The sequence below is a fragment of the Clupea harengus genome, chromosome 23 (genome assembly GCF_900700415.2).
Source record: "Clupea harengus chromosome 23, Ch_v2.0.2, whole genome shotgun sequence".
In the NCBI taxonomy this organism is placed as follows: Eukaryota; Metazoa; Chordata; class Actinopteri; order Clupeiformes; family Clupeidae; genus Clupea; species Clupea harengus.
This window is the reverse complement of record NC_045174.1, coordinates 20,917,485-20,933,046: the sequence shown is the minus strand read 5'-3', so window position 1 is coordinate 20,933,046 and position 15,562 is coordinate 20,917,485. Positions and strand designations below refer to the sequence as shown.

Here is a 15,562-nt window from a genome sequence, read left to right as displayed (position 1 = left end):
GCTGTGACTTCAGCTGTGGGTTCAAACCCCTTACTCATGACTCACCTGGATCTGAGTGGGCTCATGCCAGAAGCCTTGGGAGTGACTCAGCTGTGTGCTTTACTGGAGGATTCCCACTGCAGACTGCAGACACTGATGTTAGTGGATGCTGTTACTTTCTCTTCATTCAACATATATTAGCTGCATTCTTCTCTTTTGGAGGATCCCAAATGTAAACTGGCCTAATTGGGCAATAGCTTGTTCTGTTTCCTATCCTTTGTTATTCTCTATAGAAGTCTAGTTAAGTCTTTTGAACAACTTAAAGGTGCTTCCTATGTGCAATGAATCCAGAGTTTTTCCTAAGTGACAGTTGGCCAATATCTAGCTCTGACCTATGTCCCCAAAGAAGGCTGTTAGTTCAGACATCATCACAGGGTTAGAGATCTCTGCTGTAGATGAGAACAACTTGATTGCATTACCAAAGGTGTACACTCAGGAAAGCATGCTAGTAGACACAAGTAGTATTCCCACCAATGATGATCTCTCTAGATTTCCTTTCCTTAGGGAGGTGAACATTCTTACAATCATAGCTAATCTGGAGTTGAAAACTAGAGCAGAAAACTCTGAGAGGTGGCGCCACAGGACGAGCTGAAAAGATCTGATGGCAAAGTCTGGTACATCCTACATCATTGTGTACACCACCTCAAGAAAGGTACCATAAGGGTTTTCTATTGAGGTGCAACTTTTTCGTGGCAAATCTTTAAATTCTGAACTTTTGCAAGGTCCAGATTTGACAAGCTCTCTCTTTGGTGTTTTTACAAGATTTCGAGAAAAGCCTGTTGCAGTGATGACAGGTATTCAGGCAATGTTTCATCAAGTTAGAGTGCCAAATCCGATGTTGATCTCTTGAGATTTCTGTGGTGGCTTAATGGATATATTGGTAAACCTCCAGTTGAGGATCGCATGTTGGTGCACCTTTTTGGAGCAGTATCAGCTCCAAGGTGTGCAAACTTTGCACTAAGACAGACAGCTAGAGACAACAAGAGTTTATTCCATCCAATGCGAATAAACATTTGATTTGCTAGAAGGGGGGTGGATTAACTCGCTGTTCTGGTATAATGTGTCAGGTTCCTGCGGAGCTCCGCTCCGGCCACGCCCCCTTCAGCTCACTAACTCTCCCAGCTGCACGCTTATCAGGTGCATTCAGGTCTCCAATCACACAAGCACATACACCTGTTCCACTCTCTCGCCTCACTCACCAGCACCACGCTCAGTCACCGGAGTACTGATCATTCACACCTGTATCCTCACTCACCTGCACCGCGTTTACACTCACCTGGTTCCTAATCACCCACACCTGTCACAGCCCCTACATATACTCACTCTCCCCTTCACGTGGGGTCTGGTATTGCACTTCAACGGATAAACAACCTTGGGATTCCCGCGACCTGACTTCATATGGATTACATCGGGCTCCCGTTCATAGTTTGTATAAGTTACGTTCTATCGCCTTAGTTCCCGTTTTGCGTATCATCCTAGTTATTGTTTAGTTAGTACCTTGCCGAGTGTGACTCGTGTTTTGTTTGCCGCAGCGGCGTTTTCCTCAGTTCCCTCAGTTCCCAGCAGTGCTACGAGCCTGCGCCCCTCCGTGGGTTGTGACTGTTCATCGAGGATTAACCCCTCAGCATCTCCGTGTCTGCATCTGCATCTCCGTGTCTGCAACGTGTTGTCTGTCCTGTGTGTTCCTGGCTGTCTCTGTCTGCAATAAACTCTGTTTCCAAGTATTCCTATCTCGGAGTCTGTTCGTTCCGTGACATAATGCGACTAAGTTTCAATGTAATGGGTTTATTTGCATGAATTTGCATTTGTTGCAATTTATTTACATTTTCCTGTTAAAGTTGCCCTGACAACCTTATGTTGTGTGACAACCCACAGCTGTTCACAACTCCTTCCTTAATTAGGAGAGTGTCCATTTTTTTATTTGCATAATAGAGATAATGAAAGTGTACTGATTCGCATTTTGTTAAGCCAAATTTTCATGAATGCGCATAAAAGATGCGAATGAGTTAGATGGAAACCCAGCTTCTGATATGCAAAAAACATTTTGTCTGATTTTTGAATTGGTTTAGAAGCACCACACTAATATACAGACGGCAGCAGTGTCCATTTCATTGAGCTTATAGTCACTGGTGGATGTTTTCCCCTTTAGGCTCAATAGCTGTGGGCTCACTAAAAGGAGCTGTACATCACTGGCATGTATCCTCAGAAAAGCATCTTCAAAACTGAAACATTTGGATCTCAGTGCAAACAGTATTGGAGATATTGGAGTCCAAGAACTTTGTAGCGGACTGGAGAAGCCAAACTGTGCACTGGAGACACTCAGGTAAGACATTTTGATTCTTGAGTATTCCATAGTAATGAGTCCTGCGGGATCATTTGTTTCATTTCTTGATACAATATACTTTGAAAACTATACTTGAAAAGCATCCTCATTATTAGAGACAGACTATTTTCTATTTTCACACTTTAAGATACTCCATTTGAAAGATAAAAGCTCACTGAACGAACTAAAGAAGTTGTCTCGGTTTACAAAACTCATCAAGTAGATGTTGGAACAAACGCTCAGATGGAAATAAAATGTTTAGAGTATCATGCAACCACAATGTCCCAAACTGTTTAATGACTTTGGATGACTAGATGACTCCTGTTTTCTCCTGACGTGGGTTGTTACTAAAACCAAAATCCTTAAATTCAGTTAATTGACAATAGGACCTTGACCATAGCATCATGCATTTAGAACTGCGTTTTGGCAGTAACACCACCTCAATGTGCATTATTTTCAACCTTTCCAATGCTCTGTCATTAAATATACTGCAAATGTCTTGTTGTGTTTGCCTTGACTGAATTATGACTATATTATCACTGAAGACTCTCAGACTGCAGTATCACAGAGGAGGGCTATGCTAGTCTGGCTTCAGCCTCGAGGTTAAATCCCAATCATCTCAGAGAGCTGGATCTCAGAGGAAATGATCCAGGGAGATCGGGAGTCGGACTGCTTATAGACCGACAGGAGGACCCGCATTGTAAACTGAAATACCTCAGGTAAATCTATATCAAGAGCAAGAAAATTACTAAGCTGTTTTGCTTTTTTCAAAGAGTTTCAAAGAAATAAAAAAGATAATGAGACTGTTATTACGTGTATATACGAATATGTCTTTTTTATTGCAATTTACTTAAACCATTAGTCTCTTTATTTAATAGCCACACCTCATATTATATCAAGCTGTTGATATAGCTGTTGACCATAGATGAACATTATATTGAAAGTGAAATGATTTGTTTAGCTGTTGCAATGAAAACTGAGCCTGTAAGATTTAAAGCTGCTGCACCAAGCAAGCATACTTATTGAATCAATAGACTATAGTGGGTATCAGTGCTTCCTTTCCCATGAGAAAAACACATATGTACGATGTTCATTTCAGGACATCCTCAGATCTCAGACTCAAGTGTCAGACTCAAACCAAAAGTCGTCAGACAGGCGAAACGGCTTCAGTCTCAGAAAAACCTCTGTCATTGTCAGACAAAACGCCGTAAAAAAACGGCGTCATTCTCACACAAAACGTTGTCAAACCAAACGGCGTCATTCTCAGACAAAACGCGTCCAACCAAACGCCCTCATTCTCGGACAAAACGCTGTAAAAAAACGCTGTCATTCTCACACAAAACTTTTCCTTCATTCTCAGCAGAACTTTGTTAGAAAAAAAGTTGTCAGAGCTAGATGAGGGAGCTGTTGACTAGCTTTCTGAATTAGCTAAAGTAGCAGCTTTTACAGTGAATACCGCTGTGGTGTTTCTGTTAACTGGTACAGCAAGAAAACAAACTTTTGATATAATACGAAATAGTTGTTTTTGCAAGCTAGTTGTCAGGGAATTTTTCACCCTTTACCAGGACTGTATTAACCTCAGAATTAAGACACACAACCAAGAATATAATAAATAACAGACTTTTACTCTGCCAAAGAGGAGTGCAGTGGTTTCAGATCGCTCTTCAACCCATCACTGCCCCTCTGGTAAAATGCCTGACCCTTTATTCACAGAAGATGTTCACAGTTCATACAGGAAGACACTCCCATCTGCTCTTTGGTTCCCAGAGATAAGAATGTTTACCTAAAACCCCCAAATCCAAACTCTGGGTCTTACAACAATAAATCAGTCTTAACCTAAACATTTCATGACACCTCTGAGTTCCACATCTCCCGTTCTCACAGATTCAGAATTCCTCTCACAGAACAAAGAAACAGCTTATACTTCCATTTAACAAACTAATATCAACCTACAACACATATCATGATAATAATTATATAGCATATTTCTTTCACACTAGTTTACTCGTGTAAAGTAAACCCATGTTTAGTCCTCCGGTTGCCGACTTTGCTGAAGAATTAATGCCTCCACTTGTCGCTAACCTAACTTCGCTAGCTAGTCAAACTTAACAAACTAGCAGAAGGTCTATGATAATACACCACATTTGAATCGTTTCCTTCATGGTATACGTTAATGGCGATTGTGTTGTTTAGTTTGATGTCGTTTTGTCTGAGTCTGAGATCTGAGTGGAGTTTGGTTGTAGTATCCATGGCAACCAGAGGACTAAACATGACTTTACTTTACACGAGTGAACTAGCTTGCAGAAAATAACTATTTCCTATTATATCAAACGTAGGTTTTCTTGCTTAGTCCTCCGGTTGCCATACTACAACCAAACTCCACCATGTCCTAAAATGAACACATCCTCAGATCTCAGACAAAACTACGTAAACTAAACAACACAATCGCCATTAACGTATACCATGAAGGAAACGATTCAAATGTTGTGTACTATCATAGACCTTCTGCTAGTTTGTTAAGTTTGACTAGCTAGGGAGTCACGTGGGACCGCCGAGGGTGATGGCTGCCTAAAACTTTCCTCCAGCAAAATCCCCTAATTTTCATGCCAATTCAAGGGTTAAAGCCCAGAATTGATGCTGAAACGATTTGTAAAGTATAGAAAGTACCAAATACGAGTGATTAGGCGTGACTATTCAGAGTTTTTCCTCCCCTCATGGCATTTACGTGGAAGAGTAGAACAGCTAAGCAAGGAGTACACTACGCTAGCATGGCTAGTGGAACTACACCCAAGGCAGGATCCAACTCAGCCGGTGTTCCCAGCCCTACAATAGATGCCCTAGCCGGACTTCAGGCAACACTGGAGAAAACAATGCATGAGATGGCTCAGGTTAGTGGGATACTTAAAGAGTTACAAGAGGATGTTTCCCAAGTTAAGAGAACGCAAGCTAAAACTAGCGTGGACGTTACAACCATATTTGAAAGACTGTAGAAGGCAGGCGGTCGAATTATGGACTTGGAAACTGAAAATACCAGGCTGGCCACTGAATTGCAGAAAAGAGCAAAGCATTGTGAAGAGTTGGACAGAGCCATGCAAAATGCAGAAAACAGGGAAAGACAACTGAATTTGCGGCTGGTTGGATTAAAGGAAAGTGAGGGCGAAAATATGAGGGAGCTAGCTTGTCAGCTGATAGGTGACGTTCTTGGGGTGAAGCTAGCTGACAATGAGCTACAGCGGGTTTATCGACCAGGGCCAGCTTCCAGAGATGAGGATTCCCCTCCGCGGCCGGTCGTTATGAGATTCCATTCTGTATTGGAGAGGGATCGAGTGATGGCTGCTGCTAAAGGGAATTACAAGAGCAAGACAGCGCTGGAATGGAAAAGGTCCAAGATTTCATTTTTTCCTGACGCAACGAAAGCTGTAGCTAAGAACAGGAGGACATTTACAGACGTTCGGAAGAAACTTCACGAGATGGACATTCGCTTTACGCTCTCCTACCCAGCAAAACTTTTCTTCACTTGGAAGGGGAAGAAAATTACTTTTGAAGACCACAAGAAAGCACTACAATTCCTGAACAAGGAGACGGAAGGCTCTAAGTGACTGTGGGTAGGCTTCTTTTATTAATGCAAACCTAGCATAGTCTATTCTACATAGGACAGGTCCTTTAGTAGCCTATTAGGGCTATATACTGCAGCAGTGCTAGATGTTCGCTGTGGGGAAAATATCGGCTTGGGAACCAACAGGTTATTTTTTTCAATTTTACTTTCTTCTACCTAAAACAAGCCACTTTCAAAATATTTTAAAGATATAGTGCTATTATCATTTGTAATTATTCAACAAGCTATCTGGTTTTGCTTTACATATATGGACCACTTATGTTAATATAGGGCTTAAATAGTATTTTGGGATTAGGGGGATTGAATGGTAACCATTGGATAAGCACCTCATGGACCAGATCAAGCTTAAGGGACAGGTTTTGTGGGGGATTGTGGGCAGAGATGGGGTGTTTGTGTTATTAACCCTAGGTTCAAGGGTTCTTTCATGTTTGATTGAGCAGGTGTTTGTATTTGTTAGTGTATGGGCATTTTATGTTATTTTTGAATACAGTGCCCTCCACAATTATTGGCACCCCTAGTGAATATGAGCAAAACAAGCTATAAAAAAGTATGTCTTTGCTGTTTATCCTCTTGGTCTTTCACTCAAAATATTCACAAAAATCTTACCTTTTCATTGAAGTAAAACTATTGAAAGAAAAAAAAACAGTTGACATTAAATAAATATTTTTCCCCTAAAAATGTCTGCCACAATTATTGGCACCCCTCAATTTAATGTATTTGTGCGGCCTCCCTTTGCCAAGATAACAGCTCTGAGTCTTCTCCTATAATGCGTGAGGAGGCTGGTGAACACATGGCACGGGATCTGAGACCATTCCTACATGCAGTATCTCTCCAGATCCTTCAGATTCTGAGGTCAACGTTTGTAGACTCGGCTTCAGCTCATCCCACAGATTTTCTATGGGGTTTAGGTCGGGGGACTGTGATGGCCATGGTAAAACCTTTATTCTGCCGTCGGTGAACCATTTTTGTGTTGATTTTGAGGTGTGCTTCGGATCATTGACCTGCTGGAAGGTCCAACCACAGCCCATTTTAAGCTTACTGGAGGGGGCTGTTAGGTTTTCATTTAATATCTGCTGGTATTTGATGGAGTCCATGATACCATGTATCCTAACAAGATGTCCAGGGCCTTTGGAAGAAAAACAGCCCCACAACATCAAAGATCCGCCACCATACTTCACCTTGGGTATGGGAGTCTTTTCTGTATGGCAATCTTTCTGTCTACGCTAAACCCACCTTTGATTGTCGTTGCCAAAAAGCTTTATTTTGGTCTCATCTGACCATATAACTCGGCCCCATTGAAAGTCTGACTTACATTTGGCAAACTGTAGGCGCTTTAGTTTGTAGTTGATTGACAGCAGAGGCTTTTTTCTGGCAACCCTCCAAAACAACTTGTGGTGATGTAGGTGGCGTCTGATGGTAGTTTTGGAGACTTTCTGACCCCAAGACTCAACTCACCTCTACAATTCTGCAGCTGTGATCCTTGGAGATTCTTTTTCCAGTCGAACCATCCTCCTCACGGTGCGTGGGGTCAATGTACAAACAGGTCCTCTTCCAGGCTGATTCTTAACATCTCCTGTCCCTTTAAACTTCGTAATTATTTCCATGATAGTGGAAATGGGTATTTTCAACTCTTTAGAGATTTTCTTGTGTCCATTTCTTGATTTGTGCAGCTCCACAACTTTCCGTCGCACATCGTCACTGTGTTCTTGGGTCTTTCCCATAGTGATGAATGACTAATGGAATTTGGCCTGTGTCACCTCATATTTGTACGCCAGTGGAACAGGAAGAGTCATGGTTGACCTCTTAAGAGTTCCTTATCAAACAGGTGAAAAATGTAAAACATGACTGGAAATGTACTTCAGTTAGATTTTAAGTATAAGATTTTTCTAGGGGTGCCAATAATTGTGGCACACATGTTTTGGGGAAAAATATGTATTTAATGTCAACAGTTTTTTTTTCTTTCAATGAAAAGGTAAGATTTTTGTGAATATTTTGAGTGAAAGACCAAGAGGATAAACAGCAAAGACATATTTTTTTATAGCCTGTTTTGCTCATATTCACTAGGGGTTTCAATAATTGTGGAGGGCACTGTATGTATTATCATTCCCTCTTTGTTTTTCTTTCCCCCCTTTTTGTCCTTACTGGTGGGTGGTGGTAGTATGCCATGATGGAGCATGATGTCTATGAATGCACAGGATAATAATAACAGTCATATAAGAGTCATTTCTTGGAATGTAAATGGGACACAGAATCCTACTAAATTGAAAAAGTGTCTGCTTTATCTTAAATCAAGGCAGGCAGATGTGGTGCTTTTACAGGAGACTCATATGAGAAATTCAGAGGCAATGAAGCTCAGAAAGGGCTGGGTGGGCCATGTATTTCATAGCTCATTTGACAGTAAGGAAAGAGGTGTCGCAATACTAGTGCATAAGAAACTGAAGTTGGTTTTACTAAAGGAGCATAACGATGAAGAAGGTAGGGGTGACTGTATTGAAACTATAATTAATGGAAAACAAATGAACATATGTAATATCTACGCACCTAATGAGGATGATCCTGATTTTTTTCACAAAATCAATAGACTTCTTGGGAAGATCGATATACAATACTTGGAGGGGACTTTAATCAGACCCCAGACCCAGTATTAGATAGATCTAAGTACTACCATGCACCATCTAAGGGTTGAGTAGCATTGGGTCAACTCCAGGAGGATATTGATTATTTTGTCATTTCTAAAGACCTTATTGAGTCAGTAATTGATAGCACAATAGGTGTCATAGCACTAACTGACCATGCAACAGTGGAGCTGTGTGTATCTATTTGTGTTGAAAAAGTCAAGAGTAACAGGTGGAGACTCAATGTGTCTCTCTTACAAAACAGACACTCTCAGAAGAACTTACAAACTTCTTTCAGATTAACATTAGTTCTACTTCAAAAATAGGCACAGTATGGGAGGCTTCAAAGGCATGTATAAGAGGCATAATTATTGCTGAAGCATCAAAAAGGAAGAAACAAGATAGGGAGACGATCAGCAGGCTGGAAGGTAAGATAAAACAAAAAGAGAGAGAACTGTCAGAAAACTACAGTGAAGATTTGCTTAAACAGGTGTGTGAGCTGAAGTACAGCCTACATTTTATATACTGCAAGAAGGCTGAGTATGCCATGTTCAGGCTTAAGGCCAGCTTCTACGAAAGCGGAGAGAAGGCTGGCAAACTGCTGGCTAGACAATTGAAAAAGCAACACACTGCTAGTGCCATTCCAGGAGTTAAAGGAAGCAATGGAAATATAGTTACCTCAGCTAAAGAAATTAACCAAGTGTTTATGGATTTTTATAAAAATCTTTACACATCAGATACAGTTTTTGAATTGAAAACATGGTTTTCCAAGATCCAGTTCCCGAATCTTTAACCAGAACAAGTGCAGCTTTTGGAAGCTCCAATTAGAGAGGAGGAGGTTAGGAAAGCCATCCAGTCAATGCAGTCAGGTAAGGCTCCAGGGATCGATGGGTTCTCTGTTGAGTATTACAAGCTGTACATTGATATCTTAGCACCTATCTTGACAAAAGTATACTCAGAGTCATTATCAATTGGTCAGCTGCCTAACACTCTTAATGAATCAGTCATTTATGTCATCCTTAAGAAGGGTAAGGATTCTCTAGATCCAGCTAGCTACCGGCCCACTAGTCTGGCTAATGTAGACTATAAAATTCTCACTAAAGTTCTGGCTATACGATGATTGTTCTTTGTATTATACATGCAGATCAGGTGGGTTTTGTGAAGGGCAGGTCATCCTCTGACAATTTGAGACGTCTACTCCACCTTATGTGGCAAAATCAGGCCGTACCTAACCCAGTATGCCACCCAGCTGCTGGTGCAAACCTTGGTGAATTCCCGCCTTGATTACTGCAACGCCCTCCTAACGGGCCTGCCCGCTTGCGTGGTGAAACCACTACAAATGATCCAGAACGCGGCGGCGCGTCTGGTGTTCAACCAACCGAAGAGGGCACACGTCACCCCGCTTCTTATTGACCTCCACTGGCTGCCTGTAGCTGCTCGCATTAAGTTCAAGTCACTTATGCTTGCCTACAGAGTGCTTGATGGTTCTGCTCCCACCTACCTAAATGCTCTTGTAAGGGCAAATGTTACACCCAGGATGCTGCGCTCTTCTAGTGAGCGTCGTTTGGCACTGCCGTCTGTGCAAGTACGGCAGTCCAGACTATTCTCATTTGTAGTTCCACGTTGGTGGAATGAACTACCCAGCACTACCAGAGCAGGGGCGTCCCTCTCTACCTTTAAGAAGCTTTTGAAGACCCAACTCTTCAGAGAGCACTTCCCGTCCTAACTGGCACTTCGACTAGTGCGTAACTTGCAATTACAGCAGTTACATTTCTGCACTTCTTTCTTTCTTTTTTTATTTCATTTTGTTATATTTCTTATGTAAAGTAGTATTTATCTATTGTTACACCAGGTTCTATTGCTCGTAGCTTGAATATTCTCTCCCTTGTACGTCGCTTTGGACAAAAGCGTCTGCTAAATGACTAAATGTAAAATGTAAATGTAAAATAGAGAAGCTGACGAACCTGTTGCTGCCTTCTCTTTAGACGCAGAGAAGGGTGGAGTGGTGATTTCTGATTCATGTTCTAGAGAACTTTGGGTTTGGACTGGGATTCATTAAATGGATTCAGTTGATTTATGTAGAACCAAAGGCATCAGTGCTGACTAACGGAGTGGTGTGATCTTTTTTCAACATATCTAGGGGTGCAAAACAAGGAGACCCCCTCTCTCCACTATTATTTATTTCATTTCTTGAGCCACTTGCAATGGCAATCAGATCAGATACAAGCATACATAGAATAAAAGCAGGAGGAAGGGAGCATAAGCTGTTCCTTTATGCTGATGACATCCTTTGGCTGTCTGTAGATCCTGTCTCCTCAGCTCCCAGGCTCTTGGAAATGATGGAAACCTTCTCGGAAATATCAGGCTACAAGATTAATTGGCATAAGTCTGAAGTAATGCCAGTATCTAGAACCTGTCTTCCAACAGTTAATAATGCACTTCAGTTCAAGTGGATAGATTCCGGTATGCAATATCTTGGGATTCGGCTTACTCCAACTATTAATGACATGGTACAGGCTAATTTTAACCCATTGCTTCAGCGCATAAAGGATAACCTGGATAAGTGGAAACTGATCAACCTTAGCTTATGGGGGAAAGTAAACACCATTAAGATGATGGTTGCTTCTCAGGTGAATTACATATCAATGATGGTGCCACTAACTGTTCCAGAATCTTTCTTTAAACAGTACAACCAAATAATTAGAGAATTTCTGTGGAATGGCAAGGAGCCCCGTATGAAGCTTGAAAGGTTGTATACTACAAGAAGCAAGGGAGGGTTGGCTTTGCCTAATGTTGAATTATACAGAACAGCTTTTGAGGTGTCTAAATTGGCTAAACACTGGTGTGGTGAGCATTCAAGTCTGGGATGGTTGGATAAAGAGAGGGAGCTGGTGTCTCCATTTTAACTAATTGAGTCTCTGTCACAAGGTCAAGGTCATGGGCAAAAGTACATAAGCAACTGCACATATCCCAGTATAAGCAAATGTATTCATCCATTTGGAATAATCCCTCAATTAAAGTAGGGAAGAAACATTTTGTTTGGACCACCTGGCTGAACCAAAACATTAATAGGTTAAGCGACTTGTATGCTGATGGCCTGTTCCAGTCATTTGAGGAACTCAAACTAAAATTCAATTTAAGGGATAAAGCAGATTTCTGGAGGTATTTACAACTGAGGAGCTGTGTAAAAATTGTGAAGGTCTTACTTGATGAAGACACAAATAAGCTGCTCTGTTATTTTAGGGAGCCGGAGCTTGTTCGTACTGCCTCTGCTTTTTATAAGATCATGGCAGATAGTATGTATGGTCACTGTGATCCCTTAAGGAAAATCTGGGAGAGGGACTTGAACTCAAACATTGAGGGTAAGGCATGGGAAAAGGTGGTTTTCAATCCAGGATGGCCTCTGAGGGATGCAATTAGTAAATGTACACACTATACGGTTATCCACAGATACTATTATACACCAGAATATAGAATGGGATTAATGAAAGACAATATATGTTGGAAATGTATGAAAGCTACAGGTTCATACCTCCATCTTTTGTGGGATTGCCCTCTAGTTTTTCCTTTTTGGAGACAAATCATTAAAACTATTGGAGAGTGGTTAACTACAGCATTACCAGAGTCTCCACAACTGTGTCTGCTTGGAGATAGGTCCCTTCTACCACCAGAAGTGTCTAAGGCAGAGTCTGCCCTGGCACTAGCTGGGTTTATCACTGCAGTAAGAATTGTCCTTAGACACTGGAAGAGCCAAATGAGGCCTAGTTTATTGCCCTGATTGTTGTGTAGTGTGTGTATAGTGTAGAATATGAATGTGATGTTAAATGTGAGGTGTATGTTGTGTGTTTCTCAAATGAAAAAACAATAAACACTTTGATTGTAAAAAAAAAAAAAAATGTTGACTAGCTAGCGAAGTTAGGTTAGTGACAAGTGGAGGCATTCATTCTTCAGCAAAGTCAGCAACCGGAGGATTAAACATGGGTTTACTTTACACGAGTGAACTAGCTTGCAGAAAACAACTCTTTCGTATTATATCAAAAGTACGTTTTCTTGCTGTACCAGTTAACAGAAACACCACAGCGGCATTCACTGTAAAAGCTGCTACTTTAGCTAATTCAGAAATCTAGTCAACAGCTCCCTCATCTAGCTCTGACAACTTTTTTTCTAACAAAGTTCTGCTGAGAATGACGGCGTTTGGTTTGACAAAGTTTTGTGTGAGAATGACAGCGTTTTATTTTACAGCGTTTTGTCCGAGAATGAGGGCGTTTGGTTTGACATCGTTTTGTCTGAGAATGACGGCGTTTGGTTTGACAAAGTTTTGTGTGAGATTGACGCCGTTTTTTTTTACGCCGTTTTGTCTGACAATGACAGAGGTTTTTCTGAGACTGAAGCTGTTTCGCCTGAGTCTGACGACTTTTGGTCTGAGACCTGACGCCTTTTCGTTTGACACTTGAGTCTGAGATCTGAGGATGTCCTAAAATGAACACTGTACATATGTGACTGCTCAGTTTGCTTTTTTTATTTTTGTAAGAGACAGCCTTGGTTGAAGTTGTAATGTTTTTGTGTGTTTTTTTATTTAAGCACCAGTGATGATGTTTTGTGTCAGACAACAGATATATTTATTGTCTCTATTTGTACAGGTTTCTGAAGAAGAGTGCTGCTGTGGAAGCCTGTGCTACTGTGACTTCAGACATGGGTTCAAACCCCTTATTCATGACTGAGCTGGAACTGAGTGAGCGCAAGCTTAAAGTCTTGGGAGTGACTCAGCTGTGTGCTTTACTGGAGGATTCCCACTGCAGACTGCAGAAACTGAGGTTAGTGGATGCTGTTACTTTCTCTTCAATCAACATAAATTAGCTGCATTCTTCTCTTTTGGAGGATCCCAAATGTAAACTGGCCTAATCTGGCACTAGCTTGTTCTTTTTACTATCCTTTGTTATTCTCTATAGAAGTCTAGTTAAGTCTTTTGAACAACTTAAAGGTGCTTCCTATGTGCAATGAATCCAGAGTTTTTCCTAAGTGACAGTTGGCCAATATCTAGCTCCGACCTATGTCCCCAAAGAAGCCTGTTAGCTCAGACATCATCACAGGGTTAGAGATCTCTGCTGTAGATGAGAACAACTTTATTGCATTACCAAAGGTGTACACTCAGGAAAGCATGCCAGTAGACACAAGTAGTATTCCCACCAATGATGATCTCTCTAGATTTCCTTTCCTTAGGGAGGTGAACAGTAGAGAGAGCATTTGGATATTAATGAAGTGTAGAAGAAGTGTTTAAGTTCAACATTATTGTAAAAGATAAACCTCAAACTCGAAGGAGCTGCAGTGCTTGCTGTTAAAGTTGACAAAATGCTGAGAAGTTGGTAAAGCTGAGTCAGTCAACCTTTAGGAGTGACAGTCAATCTGTATTGAAATATATAGCAAATGAGCAAACAAGATTTCACACTTTTGTGGCAAATAGAATCTCTCTCATAAGGGACAACACAGATGTATCAAAATGGAGGTTCATTGGAACCAAACTGAACCCAGCTGACATGGCATCAAGAGGTGTGAGTGCAAGCACATTGGTCAAGTGCAAAGATTGGATCCAGGGACCAAAGTTTCTGTGGAGGACAGAAGAGGAATGGCCTCAAACCCCATGGAGTCCCTCTCACTCGCTCAGGATGACCCAGAGGTGAAAGGGAGCACCACTGTGTTCAGTTTGGGCACCAATGTTGAAACGAAAAAGAAGAGGAACCCCAACAAACCAGCTATTAGAACACTTTTCTAGTTGGCACAAATTAAACAGAGTAGTGGCATGGTATTTGAAGTTAAAGGACATTCTCTTGTCACTCAGTGGCAAGAAAATAAATCAAGTGTAGTAATGACACAGTCTCAAGGCCATCATAGTGTTCTGCCAAAGACAGATATTCAGATGAAATGGCAAAATTAGGGACAGCATCCTCTTATCGAAAGACTTTGAATAGTTAAAGTAGCATCTTCAAGATCCAGTGCTAGAGGATGGAGTTTTTACGAGTAGGGGGAGATTGAACAAGTCAGCAATGCCTGACGAGGCCAAGCGACTAATGATTCTGTCAAAGGATCATCACATTTCTTCTGTAGGTCCAATTAGCACCAGAATAATGTAGGTACCTTACCTTGTGAGCAGGCGCCAGAATAACTGTGGGTGCAATTGTGCATAAATAGTAATACTGTCTTCACGAGGGCCACCAAGACAACACTGGCACTATCCTGACAACAGCACCAATAATATGTTGGTGTTCTCACCCGATTGTTCAGGCATCAAACATTCAACACAACAGCAGATCAATTAAGTTGAACACATGGGGGTGCTGTCGGTAGACAATGGGTGGAAGGCCAGAAAATCCGCTTCCAGGAAGTATTGATTGGTTAAGGCCAGACAACTGACCGGAACAGAAAACACGATACGTTTGATTGGCTAATACCTTTTTTAGAGACAGGACAGTAATTCTGCCGCTTACAGTCTACCCCCCGATTTCACACCATCAAACTTCACCTGTGGAACATTTATGTTTATCTTTAAATGTACTTTTGTAAATGTTTATTCTGGTTTGCAAATAAATGAATCAAGAGGAACAACAACAATGCATTTATATTTTAATTTCAAAACACGTCAAACAATTGCACCCAACTCCACATGAAAAGGTTTGTATGGAGCATTGGAACAAAAGGAACAAACAAGCAATCTGTTTTTACCACACACATTTACACACACACACAAACATGCTCAGCCTCAGCCTACTCAACTGGAGCCTAGTCCTACTCCTGACCGTGAATGCATCTGCAAAACTAAAGATAAAAAGGACACTGAAATCTCTGAATTTATTTTGAATAATAATGTTTTCCTTTTCTCTCCTCAGCCTGCCCAACTGCAGTATCACAGAAGAGGACTTCAGTTCTCTTGCATCAGCACTGAGATCAAACCCCTCACACATGAGAAAGCTGTGG

The 15,562-nt window shown here is 41.3% G+C and overlaps 1 pseudogene; it reads left to right on the top strand.

Moving 5' to 3' along the window:
• The window catches only part of LOC105897392, a 233,822-nt pseudogene that overhangs the window by 143,027 nt on the left and 75,233 nt on the right, over positions 1 to 15,562 (top strand).